This window comes from Poecilia latipinna, unplaced genomic scaffold (genome assembly GCF_001443285.1).
Source record: "Poecilia latipinna isolate Pla-1442-1.1 unplaced genomic scaffold, P_latipinna-1.0 Scaffold2889, whole genome shotgun sequence".
In the NCBI taxonomy this organism is placed as follows: domain Eukaryota; kingdom Metazoa; phylum Chordata; class Actinopteri; order Cyprinodontiformes; family Poeciliidae; genus Poecilia; species Poecilia latipinna.
Genome location: NW_015115505.1, coordinates 99,587 through 105,268, shown reverse-complemented (window position 1 = coordinate 105,268; position 5,682 = coordinate 99,587). Strand labels below are relative to the sequence as shown.

At 34.2% G+C, this 5,682-nt stretch overlaps 1 long non-coding RNA gene across 2 annotated transcripts in view; it reads right to left on the bottom strand.

Annotated features, from left to right (window-relative positions):
* The window catches only part of LOC106939494 (uncharacterized), a 23,618-nt gene that overhangs the window by 3,065 nt on the left and 14,871 nt on the right, over positions 1 to 5,682 (bottom strand). The window contains exon 1 of one of the 2 annotated variants that reach the window (XR_001422861.1): positions 1,080 to 1,382. The exons of the other annotated variant lie outside the window; for it this stretch is intronic. This is a non-coding gene — a long non-coding RNA (uncharacterized LOC106939494). Of the gene's footprint in view, positions 1 to 1,079; positions 1,383 to 5,682 lie in introns of those variants that run through there. 2 annotated transcript variants of the gene reach the window in all.

Sequence of the window (5,682 nt, the reverse complement as noted above, 5' to 3'; positions counted from 1 at the left end):
AAAAAACAGCATGTGTCCATATAAGAAATAACCTATTGTAGAAGAAAAACCGGTGATAAAAGGATTCTTGCTCTGGGTTTCTCTTTACAACTTTTTACTTTTTGACCAGTCTGAACTGGTAAGAAAAAAAACCATCAGATCAGACCTGTTGTTTTAGGGAATTTTCTATCTTCATCCTTCCATCCTTCCTTTTGGGAGAAACATGTTTCTCTTTACAATTTTTTACTTTTTGACCAGTAATTCAGGATAGATGACATAAGATAAACTCAATACAGAAAGTCAAACAGAAAAAAATTCCCCAAAATTCAAAAACAATGGGTTGATCATTTAAAAAGTGAACAGCCCTTATTTGGTGTGTATATCACCATCAATTGTTTAGATTTGAGCTTTATATCTTGTTATAATTCCATGTTCACAAGGAGTCATTTCCTCATGAAAACATGTTTGTGACAACCTCAGATCTCCATGGCAACCATTTGGTAGTGCTTCAATGCTTCCTCATACAACGCGCCGCCCATTTATACAAAGCTCCGTCTTGGAGCAGCAGTCCCCTGCTGAGTGCCTGCCCCGCAGAGCACCCCTTCTCTGCTCCTCCCCATCAGACTAAATATTAGTCTGTCAAACCTGGGTCCATTGCATGCATCTGACCTACTAGGCCATAAGCTCAGTTAGAAAATACCAGGCCTTGCCAGTAGGTGGTCCTTTACAAATGAAACTGAATTATAAACACCAAATAATGTGGAAAAACATTTCACAAATCAGGATATTGAAATAAAGATAAACATAAGTATTCATAGATGTTTTGATGGTGCCTGGAACCGTTTGTTCTATGTCGTCTGGATTTCATTCCAGAGATATGTTGCATTTTATGAATGAAATGTACACCTCGATCAAGGTTTTTATTTTTTGGCAAGAGTGCCTTTGGGTTTTTTTTTTCTTCTTTTTGCAAATGTATATCCCCAAACAGAGAGAACCCTTGTAACATGTTAAACAATCTTACATCCAAATTTCAATACACAAATAGACTTTAAAAGTCACAAATATAACTGTTTTAGGAAATTTATGAAATGGATACTCACCATTTATCTGAGTCTCATGAAGGCCAATAAGCTGTCTTCAACCATTTATGTAAGTTACAATTCCTGCAAGCTAGCAGAAACAAAGCTGTAAATGTGTACACTTTTCATATAGGCAAACAAATAGTTTTAGTCAGCTCTCAAAATTCTGTCAGTGAACATATCAGTGACTCAAAATAATAAGTTATTGTTTCTCTATGTACAGATAAGACAGTCAAATAGATTAGTCATGGGAAGAGATTTTACAAAATTCACATTTACACTTTTGCTGTAATTTATTGACAGACCATGCCATAGTGATTCAGAAAGAAAGACAGAAATGCAGAGAAAAAAAAGTAGAAAAGGAACCATAATCCTATGGTTCCTTTTCTACCATAGGATTATCTCCTCATGGAAAACTGTACAGTGCTGTAGAAATTACATTACATTTTAATTTCCATCGTCATCACAACAAACATTCCTCAGTGGGGTTAAGGAATGAAAACTAGGGTGGGAGGATCTCCATCAGCATCTTGTTGTGGGTCGAAAACCATGTCCTGATGTTGGATTGATGGAAACTGGCAGATGTCCTCAGCCTCTTCTGACTCTTCTTCCGTTTTCCTCCCAACTATTTCCTCCTCAGCCTCACTCCTCTTCTTCTCTCTGGCTGTTCACTCGGTCCAGATACTTGTTCATCAGTTCTCAGAAATGTAACATTGTGTTACATTGTGTTCTGGCTACATGCACCATATTGTTGCCAACTGATGGCTCACAAGATGCACCTTCAATCTGTTTCAGAAAACTTCTTGATCATTGGTTGAGCTAATGGCTCAGACGTTTACCTGTTAGAGAAACTCAGGACTCACTTGAGAACAATTTACCAATTCAGGACAAATATAAAAAAAAAATCTAATATAAATAAATTAAAATATGAACTTCAATACTTATGCATGTTAAGACTTACGCAATGAACTTATGCTGTTTTGGAAGTTGAGACAATTTAACAGAGCAACGTTCAACACATTTTGATCAACACGATTAAAGCTAATTAAAATGGGGGAAAAAGCAGAGAATTGCACATAATCAGTTGCATAATGTACAAAAGCATTCGCAACTTGCTCAAAGGAATGATACATTCCTTTTTTGATGTGCAGAAGTGACACAGTAATTTGAAGATTGAACAAGCAGTTTTAAGAATTTAATTTCTTTTCTGAGAAATGCACCCAAACTGAGAAACTTGTGTAAATTGTAAATTGCATACATTTAAAGACACAAATCTAAATAATTACTTGCTTTATAAAAATTAGACCTACACAGACGGGGCGAGCAAATTAAGCAGCCACTTAGGGCCCAAGGGCCACGAAGGGGCCCCCTCAGTTGAGATGAAAATTTTGTTTTGTATCAATTTCTATGTCATTATAACAAGAAAAACACACAATTTCATTATGAAGTGATTTTTTTTACAATATAATATATTTGATAATATAATAATAGAAATAATAATAGAAATTATTATTTTAAGTTAGCAAAATAATGTTGCAAAAAAAGGTCTTATTCTTCAGGAAGAGAGAAAATAAAGAGGAGGAATAGAAAAAAGCCACGATAAAGGTATGTTTTCATGCATCTTGGTAATGTAATGTTTATCAAAAAGATTTGTGCTTGATAGTGACCTGGAATGGTCCAGTTCAACATCCGAACATTTATGCTAGTGTCTTTGAGTTTGTGTGGAACTTAGTTTTAACTTTAAATGAGTTGATTGATGGTTGGCTCTGTATATTTCTGAGGGTTTTTTTGTCTTCAAAATAGTGTGTTTGATAAAGTTAGATAACAATAATTAAAACTTCTTGATGTTTGACATTGTCTAGCAAAATGTTTTTACATTAGGCTACGTGACTACTTTGTTAATAAATCAATGAGCTACTCTAAGTTGTTTTTGGTGATATGTTGTTTGCTGCTGAGCATGATAATTTGTGACTAAATCAAATATTATTTTTACATCAGCTTCTAAGACATGTGAAACTTTCGCAAAAATTATTTGGAAGCTCAGAATCAGCCCAGTACCAATCCACAATCTCAGGGGAGAAAGACTCACCTGGAGTAAATAAAATTTTTAGCTATTGGAGTTACGCTGAAGAGAATTTAATTTAACCAAAGTATGTCATGAATATGTGTGTTTGTATTCCATCTTAAGTAGGGATGCAGTGTTTGCAGTTTTCTGGCTGATCGCCTATTACCGATCTTTAAAAAGCCTGACCTGCCGATTTTGATTTTGGCCTATACCAATTGTTTTAGTCTGAAATGTTGCTGAATATAGCAAGAAAGTCACTGAGTTTGCCACAGTGGGGTGAATATTGTTAACAGCAAACATGCAGACATGACCTGGTGGGCCGTTCTGTCAGTCAAACCTCTCACTGTAGAGCAGAAGAGGACAGAAGCTGTTATTTAAACCTTTGCTGAGGAAGACAAGATCAGGGGATAAGATCAATAAAAAGTCCCAACTTTGTATGATTTCGCAAACAATGTCACTTTAGTGCAGAGTTGACCCTTTTAATGGTCTTTCAATGCAACCTTCAGAGCAACTTTGCATTAAAAGTGTCATTATTTACCTAATGACATTTCATGACAACAGTCATAGACGTTCATAAAGACCTTTTTTATGTTCGTGACAGGTGTTATGTCATGTTTAACACAGTGTCATGTCAGTCTTATGCACACCCCATTAAATAAATTGTTATCCTCTTTTCTTTTAACTGCCTTTTTTTTAGGTTTTACCCCTTCAGATTCTTAGGAATCGCCCTTTAGTCATTTCCCGAATCTGAAATTGGTTTCCGATTGCAGCTTCGTGTCTCTTAGGATAATATCCTCATCTGAGACATGTCTAAACCATAATCGTTGTAAATCATTCTCTATGTCTTTTGCTTAGAGTCCACTACCGCTCTCTGCACTGCAGAAACTGTAAAAAGAAGCTTTTTCACCCAAAAAAGGAGTGCACAATTTTTCAAAAAGTGTCTCAGGAACTCGAGGAAATAAGTCAGGATTGCTTCTTTTTTTTTTCTCCAGATCCCCTTACGGGCTCCGTAGCTTAGGTTTCACACTGAGTACAATTATGTACACCAAGTACTTTCAAATAGTAACAAAACAGCATTTCTTTCAACTTCCTGATTTTTTTTTTAGAAAATGCTACATCTAGCTTTCACAGAGCAATGAAATAATAGCAAAACTTAAATCCTGTTGCCTGGATAATATGGTAGTTTTGAAGCCATATAAGCACTGAGCGATGGCTTTCGTTCCCTGTCTCCGTTACCGCTGAAGTCAAAGTCATGCTGCTTTTTTTTTTTTTTACATCAAAATAAGACAAAAAAAAACTATATCCAATATCGTGTGCATTAAAAAATACGATTTCTGTATGATTCCTTGTGAAAAATAAATACTAAGTATATTAAATCTTAACATACTTGAAGCCAGACTAATAATCAGTATACTTTGTTTGTTAAGAATTTAAGTTGAAGTGTTATTTTGTGCTTAGTGTATTTTAATTGTAATTAAATTGCAGAAAATCACAATTTGAAGTGTACTAAGTGTACTATCACATGCCTTTTTGTAACAACTAAAGTTATACGTTGCACACAGCTTTTTTTGTAATATGAACGTGGTTGGTTAGTATATCTTAAGTGTACTATTTTTGTAATGAATTACATTTGAAATATATTTAGAATGTCTTCTAAGTATATAACTATTACATATTTTATTTATTAGTACTGTGATCACAGTACGCTCCAATTACACTTTTGGTTTACTATAACTGCTAATGAAGTACACTTTTCAGTTAAAGGTAAAAGGTTAAGGTAATTTTATTTATATAGCAAATTTTCAGCAACAAGGCAATACAAAGTGCTTTACAGGAATTAAAAGGAAATATAAACAAAATAATAAACCAAAGGAAAAAGCAAAAGAAGAAAAATAATCTAATGTTGATCCAAAGTATGTAAACTAGGTGCTGCTGTTCAGGATTGCTAGATAATTCTAATTGTTTTCCTGGGTTGGAAGAATAAGAGTCTAAAAAGTAATTGCTAATGTAGTTTTTCTGGATTCTAAGTTTGTTCTAATCCCTGTTCTGGGTTGCTAAATAAGTGTAAGTAAGTATTCTGGAAAGTTACTTAATGTCTTTTATTATTCTGCTTTGCCACTTTCTGCATTACATGCTTCGTACACACTACAGTACTGCAAACACATTAGGCTACCAGAACACAGAAGGATCAATTACAACACACTTTCCAGGCAAAACAAATTACATTGTGCATTCAATATCTTCACATTTTTCAATAGTACATTGCCAAGATACTATCACAGAATTGTTCAAATTGTCAATATATTCAAAGTTTAAGAAGACAACATGCTTAAGAAAATTAGCACAATAAAACAATCGGTACATGTTAGAGGAAATGTGAAAAATATTTCACCAAGGACAGAGTTTTGTTTTAATTCAATGTCACAGTTTTCCAGTATTACTCCAAACAAACTGACATTTCTCCTTCCTAAGAACAGTGAGGATCAACAACAGAACATTCCCATTCACTGCAACACCACACTTTACAGAAATTTAAAAAAAAGAACAATAGAGCAATTA